General features: G+C 41.3%; 1 protein-coding gene, 1 long non-coding RNA gene and 2 other non-coding genes across 4 annotated transcripts in view; all 4 read right to left on the bottom strand.

Annotated features, from left to right (window-relative positions):
- The window catches only part of coq8b (coenzyme Q8B), a 148927-nt gene that overhangs the window by 60079 nt on the left and 69868 nt on the right, over positions 1-18980 (bottom strand). The window lies entirely within an intron of this gene.
- On the bottom strand, positions 15161-16835 carry LOC143715671 (uncharacterized). Its single transcript, XR_013195855.1, has 4 exons — positions 16516-16835; positions 16126-16313; positions 15701-15812; positions 15161-15542 (listed from the first exon to the last, which is right to left on the bottom strand). It is a non-coding gene; the product is annotated as an uncharacterized LOC143715671 (long non-coding RNA).
- trnar-ucu (transfer RNA arginine (anticodon UCU)) lies at positions 17213-17302 on the bottom strand. The gene is given in 2 exon segments: positions 17213-17248; positions 17266-17302. It is a non-coding gene; the product is annotated as a tRNA-Arg (tRNA).
- Positions 17576-17649, bottom strand: trnat-ugu (transfer RNA threonine (anticodon UGU)). The gene has a single exon. It is a non-coding gene; the product is annotated as a tRNA-Thr (tRNA).

Raw genomic sequence — 18980 nt, 5'->3', positions numbered from 1 at the left:
CTGTTTCTGGGGGATGAGTTTGAGGGAAGAACAGGAGACAAGGGTAAGGAGAACGCAGAAGACAAAAGGAAAATAAACTCAATGCCCAAACCCCATATCTAAATGTTTTTTTTTTACCCTATTTACGTGAGAAAAAGAATGAATAGTACTTACGTCACGATTTGGTCATTGCGTGGACATATTGGAGATACTCGGAAACACCAGGATTGCACTGTTCAGAATCAGAATCAGAATCAGAAAGAGCTTTATTGCCAAGTGTGCTTGCACACACAAGGAATTTGTTTTGGTACTGAGGCTTCCAGTGGACATATATAAATACAAATACAACATGAAACATAATACTACAATTATAAGAATAAAAAAAAATCAAAATATAAATATATGAGAATAAAACTATTTATGTATTACTGAACATTATTAAATAATTTATGATGTCTAAACCCCGGGGAAAAAACACATGGAAGCTGCGAAATCATAGAGAAGGATTTAGTAAGTAGGAAAGAGCGCAGGATTTTGACGAACTAAAAGTTAATATGTGGTAAAGATCCGAACGAGTTTCTCTAATCTCTAGCCCTTACACCCCTGCTTTTTAAGGCAATTCTTTCAACAATTATATATTTTTTTAAAAAGTAGAGTACAATAAGAATAAGTGCATCAGTGAGTTCTGTTTTTAAACAGTCGAGTGCCAGTTCTAAGTGCTAGCAAGTTGTAAGTAGTGCGAGGAGATCTCTTATTATAAATAGGCTACAGGCCAATGGAACTTGTAAAGGGCGCATGGTCTCTGAATTGGAAAACAACGTGTAGCCTGCGACAGACTATTTAAATGAAAACTGAAACAATTTGAAAGAAATAAAACATTTTATTTAACAAAAGAACACATAAACATAAGTAGCCTAAATCATCGGCCTCAGCATGGTTAGACCAGGGTTAGACCGGTTGGTCAGGCGCCTCCTCGCCGCACCACGCAAACCATCTTATGGCATGACGTTGAATGTCTGTGGCTGTGCGACACAAACCATTTGCACATACAGCACCAGTAAGCACAAAATGAGGTTTTAAATTCAGCATGCATTTGATACTTATGACTTAAGCCCAGGCTGCCCAGTTATTGGCTGGAATTAATCAGTGTTGCCAGATTGGGCATCTTTTGACTTCGTCGGCTGGGGAAAATAAGCCGGTATTCGGTTCCTGAAATATTTGGTTCCAATGGGTGGAGCTACCATGAATATTCACGAGACCATAGCTTGGGCGGGGCGACAAATACAAGCGAGTGGAAGACATCAACCAGCAGAGCTAACCAAACTAGTGCTAGGCGTTTTCAGCCGGCTAAAAACGCTTTGGTCGCCGCAACAGGCGTTGAATATAACATATTTATTACAATATTATATTTTCACGTCAATGGAGGCTGCAGACCTGGAGCCGGCAGATATACGCCCCTGGTAGTTTTACGCCCCTGACAGTTTTACGCCCCTGTTGTTCCTGATGCGCCCAGTAGGGGGAGGCTTGTACAGCGACACGAATTGAGTTATGTCAGTTAAAGCTCCAGTAGGTCACTTTTGTAAACAAATATTTGTTAAAACTGTCATTATGTCCTGACAGTAGAATATGAGACAGATAATCTGTGGAAAAAATCAAGCTCCTCTGGCTCCTCCCTGTGGTCCTATTGCCATTTGCAGAAATACACCGCTCCCGGTCAGAAACAACCAATCAGAGCCAGGAGGAATGTCTTAGCAGTGTCAATCACGCTCGTGTACGCGCTCATTCAACGAACGAAATGACTCGAAAAAAGATTTGTTCATTTTGATGAACGAGTTCGACGAACGTGCATCACAGAACAGAGCAAGGCGAGCATTTGTGCTTATAAAACTTAAAGTTTTGTATTTATTTTTGAAATGACCGATCGTTTCGCTAGATAAGACCCTTATTCATCGTCTGGTATCGTTTAAAGCCCTTTGAAGCTGCACTGAAACTGTCATTTGGTCCTTGAAACGTTTGTGTCATATTGAAGTCCATTATATGGAGAAAAAGCCTGGAATGTTTTCATCAAAAACCTTCATTTCTTTTCGACTGAAGAAAGAAAGACATGGACATCTTGGATGACATGGGGGTGAGTAAATTATCAGCAAAAGTTTTTTTAAAAGTGAACTAATCCTTTAATGTTATCTTACTAGCTATTTATAACTTATAGAAAGAGTGCAACGTTATAAAGTTACAAGTATTGCAAAATACATAATGATTTGAGGACCAAGTTTATAGTCAAAGTATGAGCAGGCCATAGTCAATGTAAAGCATATTGTTGATGTTTCGTCCCTATTAGTGAATGTTCCATAACTGTTTATAATCCGCCGTCATCGGTGGTCCTGCTTACTAGCCTGCGCGTTCACGGCAGGCTCCGCTGTGGGGGAGGAGCTGTGGAGGGAGGGCTGAAGAGCAGCAGAGAGCAAGGGGGTTGGACCTGTAAGTTGTGCTTGTTCAAATTTTCAGGCTAAGTCAACATTTTCTCAAAACTCCCTACTGCAACTTTAATACTCTTCTTCTTTTTAAAAAAAAAATGAATACATTTATTTATTTTGTATTGCAAATGAAATAATAGAAGACATCAACAGTGAGAAAGAGAAAAGAAACAAAGCAAAAAATAAGAAGGGGGACATCAAAAGAGATTGAGGCTACACAAATCAATACAATTTTACATTTTGTCAATACAAAAAAGTAAAGGTTCTTTACAATAGACTCAATGATATTATTTATTTTAGAAACCTTTGAGTTTAAAGGTTTTGACAATATTCTTAAATCAGGATCATTGAATGGGGCTGTCTTTATGAAGATGAATCTTGACCAGAAGACAAAGTAATAATACCGTATAATCAAGATCTTTATCGTCAGAATGAAATTCTGACAAAAAATTATAGATTCTGTCATTTGTGTGTTAAATAATCTGCTAAAGTTATTGTTGTTTAGCAATGATGCAACATTTATTATTTATAAACGATTAGCTTGGTAGGTAGATATCAATTCATTTCTATTTCAAAGGATGGGTCTATAATTTATTTCGAGAGACAAAAAGTTCTTGACAGTCAGGTTTATGTTCTATCTGGCTTAAACTTAGCTAACCACGTGTAGGTTTAGCTGCCCCTAGTCTTCTCTACTCACTTTAAAATTCATTTTCTTTTAAATTTTCTTGTGTTGCCTGTCTTTAGCTTGCGTGAGATGGCCTCTTCTGGTAGGACCCTGTTTACTCCTTACATTAAAACATACTCCACATGGTTTCTGGGGCAACATTACAGTAGATATTGGAAATATATGAACTTGTTTTTTTTACAGTCTATGGTGTGAACACACAAAAGACACATTTATAATAGGCATATATGTATACATGTATGTAAATCTCTCTCTAAGTAAAGAGTTGAACTGCACACTCACTCAAATATTTTGATTATTTCCAACATCATTTCTTAAAATAGCTTACTGGTCTGGACTAAAATTTAGGGTATGTGCACTTAATGTGGGTTTTATCAAACTCTGTCTTTGCCAAATTCTTTTTAACTTGCATCTCATAAAGGTGTGTATTTGCTTTAGCTATAAGAAAATGAAAATCTCTCTCTAAACTTATAAACACCCATCTTTTTTTACGACGTACAAAATAAACAACTTACAGAGACATACATGGACATGGTTTTAATGTCATGTTCAATTTTCTCTGCACAGTTATCATTGGTGGCCAAAAGAAATCAAAGTGGCTTGACACTTTTTTCACTATTGTTCCACCAACAAGTGCTTGTGTCGTTGTACTTTGAAGATCAGGAGCAAATTGATGCAATCCACACACACATGACATCAATTCTGCACACACACACACACACACACACGAACGATAAAATCACCATGGATGTCCTTTTAAAAAATAGTTAAAGAAGAAGGGCAAACCATAGGTGAGTCATCATCATTCATAAATGGTGTTAATAAAAAATTGTGAACAACAATATTGTCTTTCTTTTAAATGGCCCATGGAATTTTAGAAAAGGGATAAATTGTGTTTGTCTTCATAAAATGCTGTGTAGGACTGTTTTGTAGCTGTATGACGACCGATGGAGAATAGTATTACAGCTAATGGGATCCATATGATTACACGGTACTGTATGTCTAATGGGCTAAATTTGGTTCATATCTAAATGTAACTATAAATTAATTCACAACAACATATTTCAATCAGTCTTCCATATAAAAACCTACGGTGATTAAGCCTATAACTGCAGTAGGTCATACTTGTCATAATAGTTGATCCAAGTGTGTATTTTTAATTTTTCGATTCACAAAAACACATAGTCTTCTGTAGGCTGAGTGAAGAGAGTGAAGTCCAACTGAATAGCTACAGTCATTTTAATCCGTGCAGATCTACACTGTAACGTTTATATTTAAATGAACAAAAAAATTGTCTATGGACGGGATATTAAAGGTGCTCTAAGCGATGTCGGGTGACATCACTTCTTGTTGACGTTTAACCTGTTAAGCTGCAAGCCCACTTTATGAAACATCTTCATGAAAATAAAATTGAAGTTGGCCCTGGAGCAATCTAGAAATGCACTGCAGCTAAAGCCATATGTGTGGCCATTTTATATTTAAAATCTGAAAATGATAAGTCTAAAACTCTGTAAAATGCAGTCAAACTGTAAAATGTAAACTGATGTTTAGTCATCTTCTGAGTCATCTATTCAGTCTATTGTCTCTATTATTTTGTTGTGCAAACGAGCCCCATTTAGTGTCAATCTCTGCCCTGCACACATTCACACCTCTCCAGACTGGTTATGGCTCTAAATATGCATTTATTTTGACAAAACATCTTAATCTGCATGTTACAGCGATTGTTACCAAGGGGGTAATCCATCAGCCGGAAGTTGAAGCTGCCTCCGGGGGCCGCCATTGTAGCTGGCTATCACCTGCTGTTAGCATCCCATTGACTCCCATTCATTTTGGCGTCACTTTGACAGCGAATAACTTTACATCTGAGGTGTCCAAAGACTCCATTTGTCCATTATTTATTTCTAAAGAAACACGACAATGTATAAAAGGCTCCATTACTTTGTATCTTACGTTATGGCCCCGTAGAAGCCATTCTTGTAAAAATAGGCTAAAAATTGCGTCATAACCACGCGACTTTATGTCGCACAATTGAGACATTAACGTATAGACAGGAGGAGAAGCTCGCACAGTCTCGCAGGCAGTCTTTTACTGTCTAAAGTCAGCCCATGGCATAGATAGAGTCCATAAAAGCAACGCGACAAAATATTTAAACAACGTTTTTGAGGAATTGGAAATAATTCGATATGTGGCAAGTGAATACATATGAAGTAACATTTATCCACGAACTTTAAATTATTTATCTACTACTACACCTACGGGGGATGGGGAAATTAATTATCAGGAAATTATACAGGCAATGGAAGAAGAAAAAAACATCTCAATGTCTATCGCGGTTAACGTTGTTCCTTTATTTATTTACACATCTACGCTTGAAGATGAATGTGATCCCGTTCGGAAGCCATATGTACAAAATGCGTACATAACGTGAAATAAAGAAAAACGGTTTTGTTCAAGTGTTTGTGACCGTGATTTATTAGCCAAAACTACATGATTTTACACCTAGCTCACAATTCTTTATATATTGGAATATTATATGGTCATGTGATATTGAATGGATACGAAAATGACTCGAGGGGACATTATTATATGGTTCCTGGGCTCTAAGAAGTATTTTTTGGATGGGTTATTATTCTGTTTGATGTAGAAGGAAACGAAAAAGAAGGGAAAAAATTATTTGCATATGTGCCTATATTTGAATCATTTTTAATAATTTTGGAAGATTGTGCTGTAGCCTACATGCATTTATTTATCTGTTATGTTTGATTGTATTATGTGTGTGTGTGTGTGTACTAGCCAAATATTTAAATCTAATGGATATATACATACAGGGTTCCCACTCTAAACCAAATGTCAAATTCCCTGACTTTTCCCTGACTTTCACTGACTAAAAAGATGAATTTCCATGACCTATAATATGGAAGTAAAATAACGCCAAATGTTTTTGAAACAAAAAGCCTGTTGAATTGCAGATGGAAATTAGCCTAAGGCTATAATCTGACATATTTACATTTGTGAAAATGTTCATTAATATGTATTGTCCCTTTTGTTTTTTCAAAAAAATCCAAAAATAAATAAATTGTACTACTTATTATACTACTTAAAATATGCATTGCATTAACCCTGCTTGTATTTTAATGCATTGTATTTTTAGGGCTTGCATTTTTATGGACTGAAATTTAGCATGGTTGAATATTTAAGCTGTGAATATTTAAATTCAAAACATTTCAAACACATTTTCATTAGTAAAATTTCAATAATCCATATTCACCTTTCATATTTCACTTCCACAATATTCAAACTGATTAAAAATACAACCTATAATATTCAACAGGCGGTTTTCGGTCCATTTTATTTCGCTTTGCAAATTAACTTCCACAAATTAAGTGGTTCAAATTCGACAGTAAATACAACGTTGACATCCAGGAACTGCAGGAAAAGCAGTAGATTACCGAGCATAATCTCCATCTGCTGTTAGTCGAACCTCACCAGCAGGGGGTGCAAGGGCGTGTTGTTGACGAAGACCAGATCAACTGTTAGAGCAAGCCATTCATCGATAAAAGCTCATTTACAACAATGTAAGTGTATCTGTGAATGATTATTATGTTTTATGTGAAATTCAGTGTCTTCACGATTACTTTTCCTGTGTAGCCTACATGCATCTCTACCGTGAACGAGATTATAATGTTATTCCCCCTATTCGGATGTATACAGATCCAATGTTACATTTGAGTTTGACATATCTATTGGTTGTTTAGTTGCCTCAACCTTATATTGCGGGGATTGTGCTGCATGCAGTAGCTACTAGGGTTTCCCTCAATATGTTATATGTTCTCTCAATATATCTTAACGTAGCTTAATGGACTCATACAGTGATATAAAAGACCAAACTCGCAGGCAAGCAGAAGGACTCAGAATATGAACTTAACGCGCAAAGTTTAAAGCTGGGCGTTTCTCAGTGATACTGGCATAAATTGGCTTGACATTGGACATTCGCACATTTAGGGACCATCTCTAAAGTTACAAACGACATTGGTATACACGTTTCTAACTTCAATAGCATTTGAAGAGAACGACTTGCAGTCATAAAACCAACTGTAAAGTGTTCATGTAGGTGTCAGGCATAATGCGCAATTTATTCAGATAAATTTAAGTTTGCTATTGAAGTTAGAAACGTTTAGGCCTATAGGACTACCAATGTTACTTTAGAGACGGTCCCTAAATGTGCGAATGTCACGCCAATTTTACATTTAGTCTTTTAGCAGACGCTTTTATCCAAAGCGACATAAGTTATAGTTAAACTAACAATATAGGACAACAATATGAAAGTGCTATGACCCTTCCCAGATTAATCATGTATGTAGGAATATTAACATGTATCTTATACTATAGATCATGTATGTGAGTTATTATGAATGAATGGCTTGCTCTAACTGTAGCTCTGGTCTACGTCAACAACACGCGGTTGCACCCCCTGCTGGTGAGAATCGGTATAGAAAAATTACATTTTGATAAATGGAAACTAAAATTTAAAGCAACAAACTAAATTCCCTGATATTCCATGACTTGGACAAAAAATATATAAAATTCCCTGACTTTCAATGTCTGGAATAGACCTTTTAAAATTCCATGACATTCCAGAAATTCCATGACCCGTGGGAACCCTGTACATAAACATGTTCAAAATAAACTAAACTAACTAACTAAAATTACTAGAACTGCAGATAGGCTACTCAAAAGATTACAATCCTAAAGTAGGCTATTTTAAAATCGATTTTAGCCACTTCTTTTATCATGTCATATTGTAATTATATAGCGTAATATGTTATATTAAATTAATTATTATAACCACGTCCATGGGGCTGCTTTGACAGGGTCAACCACACACACCCACACAACTCTTAAAATGTTACTGTTATTAAACTGCACATATCTGTCTATATTGTTCATACTGCATACCCATGTGTTCTGCTCATAATGCTACTGTTAATACACTTCACATATCCTTGGCACAGCTACTAGAAGATTTACAACTGTCAGTCAGGTTGCTCACGTGACATCTACGTCATCAAGCTCAGTTTGAGCCTGCGCAGAACTCTTGGCTATCAGGAAGTGAGTGCCCATGTTTGGCTTCAACTCTCTCCGTTGAAATCAACGGGGTCGCTGTGTCCATTTCTTTTACTGTCTATGATTGTTACACTGTATCAGTGACGTCCTGGAATGTCACATGACTATTGGTCTTCTTCATGATCCATATATGGACTATTATTGTGCATATAGCGCCCTCAGGCTATTGGTATGAATTGAAAACGGAGCAGATCTCAGTGAGAAGCGATCATAATGATTACATCGACGCATTTGGGTATAAATTCAATAAATATTATTCCTGTCTATAGAAATATGATGTGAATATATGAGAATATATCAATATTTCTCCAAGTCTGCACATTTTTGAGCTAAAGCTCTGAGGGACGTTGTGAATCGCTTTCATGACGACAGCACGGAGTGTTTTTTTTATGAATGGACCAGCTGACGCTCATAATTCATATTAAAGGTATCGACTAATTTTTTCATTTCATAACTCCTGACACAAATTAAGACATAACTGTCACTATAAGTTTCTCAGAATACAATAGTGGTCAAATACTGAATCTTGAGTCTTATATCTTTTTAATGATGTATAGTTTGTCAAGGTATAACATTAAATCTGATAGTAAATTTGAACTAAATAATAAAAAAAACGCTTCAGTGCGCCGACGCACTGGCGAAGGTTAAGAGTTTTTTAAAGTATTGTCAAACAAAACGAAGGCTAGCTAGATCCTCCCTCCTCCTCATCCGCGCACTAACCCCCCAAACCTGCTGGTACAGTTTGTTATGTTTCGTGGTGCGGGTAAGCCCAGTTTGTTTTTGTTGCCGTTTGTGCTGCCTGGGGTGTCTGCAGAGACCGTGTTTTTTACAGTGTGTTCAGGGGACAGGCAGCTAGCGGATAGTGAAGAGATTTGTTGTATGTGACAAAAAATGTTTTGGCCTAAAAAACGCGTGACATCGCTTTGAGCACCTTTAATGTGTAAGAGTCGATTTAATTATGTTATTTCGGAGTATATCCCCCTACTGGACGCATCAGGAACACCAGGGGTGTAAAACTGTTATTAATGTGTAAGAGTAGATTTAATTATGTTATTTCGCAGATATCCCCTTACTGGACGTATCAGGAACAAAAGGGGTGTAAAACTACTCGGTTACTCACGTAACCTCAATTCCCTGAGTTAGGGAACGAGTATTGCGTAGCTATACGCAGTGGGGAAACTCCTTTTCCTCGATTTACTGAAGCCTTTCTGTAAAGCGCATTTGCAGCTGCACAGCTAGAACATGAGCGTCTGGCTCGCTCATAGGCTGCGGTGCGGCAACTGCACATCCAATGGCGCGGACGCCTCTGACGTGCGACCAATGAGATCACTCTGCGTCATACTCGTCAGAGCCCGCCAAGGGGGCGTGACCTCAGTCTATAATAGTCCCCGAATTCGCCATTATAGCAGGTTTAACGACTGAAGCGACAACTTGCAATGTTACTATAGTGCGGCTGGCTACGCAATACTCGTTCCCTAACTCAGGGAACTGAGGTTACGTGAGTAACCGAGTAGTTCCCTTTCGAACGGTCACTTCGTATTGCGTAGCTATACGCAGTGGGGACGCCATGCAAAACGCCGCACTGAGTAACTGGCTGCCACTGCAACTCAGGCCCCTGAGCATACAGAACAAGCCATAACCGCATAATTATGTATAAATAGACCAGACATCGTCAGGTCTAAAATAGTACACATCAGTTAGAAATAACCCAACATACTACACCAATGAACCCAGACACTGTCGGGGTTATTAGTATATGAACATATAACCAGTCAAGTGGGTTTATATATGAAATTATAACCGGCCAAAGCGGGTTTTATATATGTATGGAATATAACCGCCAAAAGCGGGTTTTATATATGTCATATAACCGGCCAAAAGCGGGTTTTATATATATTTAATATAACCGGCAACAGCGGGTTTATGCATGAATACAACCGGCCAGCAGCGGGTTTTATATATATATGAATGTGATAGTGCACAGTAATATATGACAAGACCAGCCACCGACGAGTCTTAATCATACCGAAAGCACCTTCGCCTGCAGGGAAGGCACTTCCCTATTATAGAAACTCATAAATGTGGAAGGCGAGGACCAGCCGGCCGCATCACAAATATCATTAATGGGAATGCCAGATGACCAAGCCCATGACGAGGCATACCTCTGGTTGTATGGGCCTTGATACCTATAGGGCAAACTTGACCAGCTGTGGTATAAGCCATAGAAATAGCATCCACTATCCATCTAGACAGTCTTTGCTTAGTGACTGGATCCTCCTTGGATCTACCACCAAAGCAGACAAAAAGCTGTTCTGATTGTCTAAAAGACGCAACCCGCGTCCAGCAGCTCCTGTAAGAATGAGCGAACCACAGATATCACACATGACTCTGGGTCAGCATGATTTTTCGAGCACCAGTTGGAAAAACCTGACCTTTCTGAAGCATACAGGCGCCGAGTCGACGGGGCCCTGGCTTCAGATATAGTGCTTAAAACCTTCTCAGGAAGGTCCTTGGGTACCCGTTGAGGGGCCAAACATGGAGGGCCCATAAATCGGGTCTCGGATGCCACAATGTCCCGTTCGCCTGTGTGAGGAGGTCTTTCCTCAGTGGGACAGGCCATGGGATTGTGTCCGATAACGGAACCAGTTCCGGGAACCACGGTCTGTTTTTCCAGAGAGGGGCCACCAGAAGGACTGCCCCCCCCCCCCCTCCTCTCTGACCCGTTTGATGACTTGTGGAATCATCGAGACGGGGGGGAAAGGCATAAAGGGGACGATTGGGCCAGACATGGGCCAGCGTGTCCCTGTTCTTCGAGAAAAACAATTTGCAGTGGGTGTTGATTCTCGAGGCGAAAAGGTCGATTTCGGCCTCGCCAAACACCTTCCATATTAGACTGACCGTCTGTGGGTTCAGGGACCACTCGCCGAGGGGAGTGTTGCCCCGTGAAAGCATATCCGCGCCCACATTCTGGACGCCCGGGATATGCGCTGCTCTCAGAGAGCTCAGGTTGGTTTGTGCCCATATAGAGGAGGTCTCTCGCCATCGCATGCAGGTTCCCTGACAGGTTCGACAGAAATGCCTTCAGGGCCAACCCAACTGCTTTCATCTCCAAACAGTTGATATGTAAGCTCTGCTCCATGCTCGACCAGAGGCCGGATGCAGGCATGCCCTCGTGCAGCGCTCCCCAACCCAGGTTGGACGCATCTGTAAGAACCACTTTCCTCCTGGAAATTGTTCCCATTGTCACCTCCTCGTGGTGCCAGTTCTGAGCCCGCCAGGGAATCAGGGTTCTTAAACAACCGTGATTCACCATAACGCGCAAGCTGCCTGACTGCCATGCATGAGTTGTCACACGGCTGCATGCTGCATCGGGCGCATGCGCAGTAATCCCATGCGGAGTACTGGCGATGCTGCTGCCATGAGACCAAGCAGTTTCTGAAATTTCTTCAGTGGCGCGCACTCGTGCAATCTGAAAGTGCCTGCAAGCGCTCGTACCGAGAGCGCGCGCTCTGTGTGAGTCGCGCTGTCATAGCTCGAGTCTAAAACTGTGCCCAGAAAGATCATGCTCTGGCTGGGGGTTAGTTTGCCTTTTGAAACATTGATTGTGAAACCCAGGCATTTTAGATGGCCGAGAATCAATTCCCTGTGAGCTAATAGCTCGATTCTCGACTGTGCCCGCACCAGCCAGTCGTCGAGATTATTTAATATGCGCACTCCCTGAAATCTCAGAGGAGAAAGCGCTGCATCCACACACTTCGTGAATGTACGGGGTGCCAACGATAGACCGAACGGCAGAACGGTGTATTGATAAGCCCGGCCCTCGAAGGCGAATCTCAAGAATGGCCTGTGACAAGGATTTATTTGAATGTGAAAGTAAGCATCTTTCAGATATATTGTGACAAACCAATCCCCCGGGCGCACTTGCGCGAGGATATGTTTCATAGTTAACAATTTGAACGGCCGTCTCATGAGAGCTTTGTTCAAATGTCTCAAATCTAGAACGGGTCTGAGACCGCTGTCTTTTTTCGGAATCAGAAAATAGCGGCTGTAAAAACCCATATTTTTTAGCGCGGGGGGGGGACTAATTCTATCGCCCCTTTTGCTAATAGATTTTGTACTTCGGTGCGAAGCACGTGACCCACGCTGCTTCTCACCGAAGTCTCGAGAACCGCCTGAAAATTTCGGGGGTCTGCGAGCCAATTGGAGCAAGTAACCTTGCTTTATAGTGTTTATGACCCAACTCGACACATCGGGGATAGCTTGCCAGGCTAGAACCCGTGTGGCTAGGGCTTGACACACTGATTGGGGCTGGTCGCCTAACGTAGGGGGACCTGATACCCTTATATTGTGATTTGTGCACACATTGAGTATTGGACTGACTGTACAAGCATTTGCGTGTGGGGAAGTCAGTGTTACAACGGGGGAGGGGCCGCCTAGTGAAGGGGGACCGTGAACCCATAAATTGTGATTTGTGCACACATTGAATGTTGGACTGACTGCACAAGCATTTGCGTGTGGGGAAGTCAGTGTTACAACAGGGGAGGGGCCGCCTAGTGAAGGGGGACCGTGAACCCATATATTGTGATTTGTGCACGAGTGTTGGACTGACTGTACAAGCATTTGCGTGTGGGGGAGTCAGTGTTACAACGGGGGAGGGGCCGCCTGATAAAGGGGGACCGTGAACCCATGTGTTGTGCTTGTGAAACTGATAGCTAACATTTTGAACGGCCGTCTCATGAGAGCTTTGTTCAAATGTCTCAGATAGAGTGGGTCTGAGGCCGCCGTCATTTTTCGGAATTAGAAAATAGCGGCTGTAAAAACCTGTATGTTTTAGCACAGTCCCCCCTGTGCTAAAACATACAGGTTTTTACAGCCGCTATTTTCTAATTCCGAAAAATGACCTGTATGTTTTAGCACAAGGGGGACTAATTCTATCGCCCCTTTTGCTAATGAATTCTGTACATCGGTGCGAAGCATGTGACCCACGTTGCTTCTCACCGAAGTCTCGAGAACCGCCTGAAACTTTGGGGGTCCGCGAGCAAATTGGAGCGAGTAGCCTCGCTTTATAGTGTACATAACCCAACTCGACACATCGGGGATAGCTTGCCAGGCTATAACCCGTGTGGCTAGGGCTTGACACACTGATTGGGACGGGCCGCCTAACATAGGAGGACCTGATGCCCTTATATTGTGATTTTTGCACACATTGAGTGTTGGACTGACTGTACAAGCATTTGCGTTTGGGGAAGTCAGTGTTACAACAGGGGAGGGGCCGCCTAGTGAAGGGGGACCATGAACCCATATATTGTGATTTGTGCACACATTGAATGTTGGACTGACTGCACAAGCATTTGCGTGTGGGGAAGTCAGTGTTACAACAGGGGAGGGGCCGCCTAGTGAAGGGGGACCGTGAACCCATATATTGTGATTTGTGCACACATTGAATGTTGGACTGACTGCACAAGCATTTGCGTGTGGGGAAGTCAGTGTTACAACAGGGGAGGGGCCGCCTAGTGAAGGGGGACCGTGAACCCATGTGTTGTGCTCGTGTGCTTTATTTGCCTTATCTCGTTCGAACGGGACCGGAGATGACATAGCTGGAGTGAGTGAAGCACGCGGGGACGTGGCCGGTGTGCATTCACAAACGTCCGTGCTCTCTGGATACCGTTGGCTGCGGCATTTCTTCTTCCTCGGCTGAAGTACGGCCGCAGAAGGAAGCGCGGGTGACGCGGCGCCGCCGCCGTCTCGAGAGAGAGCTAACGTTAGCCGAGTTCGCTGCACGGAGATAGGCATGCACGCGCAGGCCGCACATCCGCCAACAGAGAGTGCATTCTCTGCGTGGTAGAGTCCCAGGCATGAAATTCAGCTCGCGTGTTCGTAGGCCTCGCTTAACACGAGCGTTGTTCCTAATATGGAACAACGCTGATACAGATATAAACACATAATAAACAGATATTGAAAAGGATATCGCTGGATAGCCACAGGAGAGACACCGTCAGGAGAAACACGGTTGAGATGTGTAGTCTGCTGAACTCTAGCTTGCTCAGCCTGAAGGCTTGTTCGACGGCGAAGGCTCAATAAATGGTCAGAGACGTGAAGTTTGTCGCTGAAGGAGTAAAATCTGCTATAATGGCGAATTCGGGGACTATTATAGACTGAGGTCACGCCCCCTTGGCGGGCTTGGCGCCCGCGCCATTGGATGTGCAGTTGCCGCAGCGCAGCCTATGAGCGAGCCAGACGCTCATGTTCTAGCTGTGCAGCTGCAAATGCGCTTTACATAAAGGCTTCAGTGAATCGAGGAAAAGGAGTTTCCCCACTGCGCATAGCTACGCAATACGAAGTGACCGTTCGAAAGGGAACTGTCAGGGGCGTAAAACTGCCAGGGGCGTATATCTGCCGGCTCCAGGTCTGCAGCCTCCCCATATAGTGTTGACAGGCGTTTTACATGCGATATGTGAATGGCCCCTTACACAGTACCTGCATTTGTGACACGTCTTCTCTATTGAAGCCAAAATATTGTTATATTTTAGACGTACAGGTCTTTTTAGGCACAGGTTCTTCGCTGTTGTCATTTTCCTCGCTTGTCTCTACTCCCGCCATTAGTTTTTATTTTCCACTCTCGTCTCACTAGGTTTCCCTTGGGCCCGATCTAGCCAATAGCATAATAGCATCTACTGGGGAGGCGGGTATAAATATAGAAAGGCCCCATCTGATTGGTTGAATTTGGATAAACAACCTATGCATGCGTGCAACACACAAATGCTTGCCACATAAAATAAATGTAAATTATCGCACCTCTCTGCGATACAGATATCGCATATTCAATTATCGCGATGACGATAATTTCTCAATATATTGTGCAGCCCTAATTCACAGAGGACAACTGTAAGATGACTACATATTCAGTATGCATAGAGCAGATAAAGCTAAAAGCTGGATGGCCCGGGGAAGAAAGGACTTCCTCAGCCTGTCTGTTGAGCATGCTAGTGACAAGAGTCTGCCACTAAACTTGCTCTTCCGTGTAGTGAGTGGGGAACATTTTGTGGTTTGTGTATGAGTTTTTTTTTGTGGTGGAGAAATAGAAACACATTTATATGTAGGTTTATTTCCATTTTTTTCTTATTTGAAATTATTAAGAAATGAATACTCTCTGACCCTTACTTTGACAGAGCTCTGGACTATTTGCAGCAAGTTGGTGACTTGTCCCAGCAGATGACCCGGATTTGGACCTCTTTGGGGGTCGATAGTCCTCCTCTATATCAGTGTCACCAAAGAAATGTCTGTTTAAATAAAAAAAAAGATCTTTATCTACATGCAAATCAGCATTTAAAGGAAACAGAGAATGGTTGAACAAGGCATTGATCTCTGTTCTGTCTTTTTTTATTAAAAGTATATGGTGTTAGTGTTTGTATGTGTTACATGAAGGAAAAACACTGACTTCGCTGTTGTTCTCCTTCTCCCAAGCCGTTCCTGTTCATCCTCAGCTAGGAGGTCCGAGGTGCTATATGTCAGAGCCTTCTTCAGGATTTGACGTGCCTCCATGTAAGTATCTGAAAGGTAAACATGGAGCTTGACATGAGTCTTAAAGGAACATGCCACCATTTTATGAAATGAATTATTCACGGTCTCCCTACTTAGATAAGTGCGCAAAAATTTTTTTGTCTCCGTGCATGCATTGTCTTAGTCCGGCAGCGCCCCTGCTAGCTTAGCATGCACGGTGACAAAAATGTTTTTGCTTACTTATCTTACTCAAGGGGAGACCGTGAATAACCCAATTTCATAAAACGGTGGTGGTAGTGGATTTGTTGGTGTAGGATTTATAAAAACCACTTTGCCAAGAAACAACTTTGAGATTTGGCATACCAGATGATTTAATGATTCTGACATCATGTATCTGCCAGTCATCCTTTGGCTCCTCTCCATGTTTTACTGCCCTATTTATTCTTTCATCACTGTTATAAGTTGGCCACGATGCACAACCATACTCGTACCAGCTTTGGGGCACCACTGCTACGGTTTTATTGGTGACAAATTCAACTACATGGAACATCCTTAATGGAGAAAACAAGAAAAGAAACAAGTTTGAATGCACAAATATTGTGAGTCAGAGTAAGACGATCTAGTTGAAAAAGCTTTGACATTTTGTTTTTATTAATTTTGATAATATAGGGGCTCGTGTGAAGCGTCAACTTGCACAACACTGATACTGACAGTTGACACCTGAAAGATGATTAACTTCAGCAAAGTACTTACAGCAACTTATCAGCCCGTTTTCTGATGCAGCCACTGCCAGCAAGTCAAACTTTGGTCAGTCCTCAGACCCTGATCTAAACTAGTCATGCTATGTTTATGATTTGTACTAAAACAATGAACAAAAACTATCAATTAATGTTAATGTAATGAAGTAATTAACTAATTAATGTCTGAAATAATAAACTGATTGAAATGCATTTTTTGCATGTTAATGCAGGAGAGGAAAGGCCACAAAACCATCCCTGTGGGGCAGGGCGGCACATTTCCCATCAAGCTCTGAAACATTGGCAGCCAGGATGATCTCAGATTTTTCTGAAATTATGTAAATATTCAGTGTATCCGAGCTAAATGGGTAGCTAAAGAACAATGGGCCCGTTGTCCTGCTGTGTTCAGCAGGACTCCCAGAACCCCCATCACAAGTTTGTGGAGCTCCATTCACAAGAGCTGCAAAGACCATCTAAGCTACGGGAAGACAAAGGAAGTCTGGCACTTCTCTGTGGTGACGGCCGGTCCTTGTGTGCAAGAGCCAAGAGGTTTCCGTAAACAAATGTGGTAGAAAACAAAAGAGTAATTTTGAAGCCTTTTAACTACTAGGACATTATTTAAATGAACATGTTGAGAACAAGAGCCCTCAAATGCTTTATGTTACATGAGGGCAACGCTGTGCAGTATGGGGTTGACAAAACAGCGAAAGTCACGACTCTGGTGGGACTCGAACCCACAACCTTTGAATGGCCTCATTTTGCAACCTAGAAGTCCAAAGCGCTATCCATTGCGCCACAGAGCCCACGTTTTTGTCAAGGCCAAGTGATGGATTTTCATCATTTGCACACCCTGCAATGCTGTACCACCTTTGAATGGCCTCAATTTGCAACTTAGAAGTCCAATGCGCTATCCATTGCGCCACAGGGCCCACGTTTTTGCATGGCAAGGCCAAGTGATGGATTTTCATCATTTGCACACCGAGAAAAGACAGGCCCTCTGCACAATTGAAACCTGCTTTAAAGTTCTGAGGCCCTCGGTCCAAGAACGATCACAAAGTGCAAAGCCAACGGAGTAGAGGCACCGCTGGGATTCGAACCCAGGATCTCCTGTTTACAAGACAGGCGCTTTGACCAGCTAAGCCACGGCGCCTTGTCGTCAAGACAAATTAGATTGGGACACTATCCTTCAACAACAGCTCAGGGATGGTTTTCAAATGGAAGCAACTGCAAAGGAAACCTCAGTTTCCTCAGTAACAGTGACTTTTTTTCCTTTTATAAAGTTTAAGCTAGGCCTCCAGAAGGTTACAAACTTTAAAAGGTTACAAAAACGGGACAATTAATAATATTTAATTATTTTAATTATGACAATTGTATTCATTTTATTAATTAATTTAAATCAAATTAACAAGCAACAAGCCAGAAGTGCATTTGTAAATCCGGTGACACGCGTCCATTGATTTTTATTAATACAACTTTTCTGTCAGTGCTGCAAAGATTAAGTTGACGATCGCCATCTCCTAGTGAACGCGCATATATAGAGAGAAATGCAAATCATGGATTACATAATCAGAAGGTATAGGCTAGCCTTTTTCTTTTCGTTTTGAATTGTTTCGTTTAAAGAAATTGACGATTGATATCTCCGTAGTGAACGCGCCTATAGAGAGAAATGCACATCATGGATTAATCCGAGAGTATGCTGCCTATATTTCTTTTCCTTTTGAATTGTTTCGTTTAAAGAAATTGACTAATCGCCATCTCCATAGTGAACGATAGAGAGAAATGCACATCATGGATTAAATAATCAGAGAGTAGGCTAGCCGATTTCTTTTCGTTTGGAATAGTTTCGTTTAATTTGATGATCGCCATTTCCGTATAGAACGCGCATAGAGAGAAATGCACATCATGGATTAAATAATCAGCGAGTGGCCTATTTCTTTTCATTTTGAATTGTTTCGTTTAATGAAATTTCAAGCTTTATTTAGATATCTTTCATGTCTGTGAGACATACACTGAGTTTCGGTTAATTTATGATGAGATTTCAATGCAAGTGACCGCGGCGCGCCAGCGCACGATCATGTCATGATTATGTTGTCTGCTATATTTGATTCTTATTTATTATTGGTTGATAAAAAAAAAATTTAAATTAGGATACAATTTATACAAAACGAAATTCACTTTAAAGAAAGGCCTTTTACAAAATGAAACTTAATTAAGTGGTCAATGTCTGACTCCCGATGCATCCCATCTGTTCAGTTTTCATTATCAACGTAAAAAAAAATAACATTATAATATTTTAACAAATATAAAGAATGCGGTTATTTAATGAACTCGGGGCAAAATGCATCCTCGCAGCACCGAGTGGGTGGTTGTTTCGGAGATGCGACATTAGGTTAGAGGTGTTTCCATCTCTCGCGGTCACCTTTTTTATTGCAACATTTACAAATTGCCTCATCAGTATTTACCGCCTCTCCCTTCTCTCTC

The sequence above is a fragment of the Siphateles boraxobius genome, unplaced genomic scaffold, assembly GCF_051911475.1.
Source record: "Siphateles boraxobius isolate OS27281-9 unplaced genomic scaffold, OSU_SipBor_1 6, whole genome shotgun sequence".
Lineage (NCBI taxonomy): Eukaryota > Metazoa > Chordata > Actinopteri > Cypriniformes > Leuciscidae > Siphateles > Siphateles boraxobius.
The sequence above is the reverse complement of the archived record's forward strand: the minus strand, read 5'-3'. Positions and strand labels throughout refer to the sequence as shown.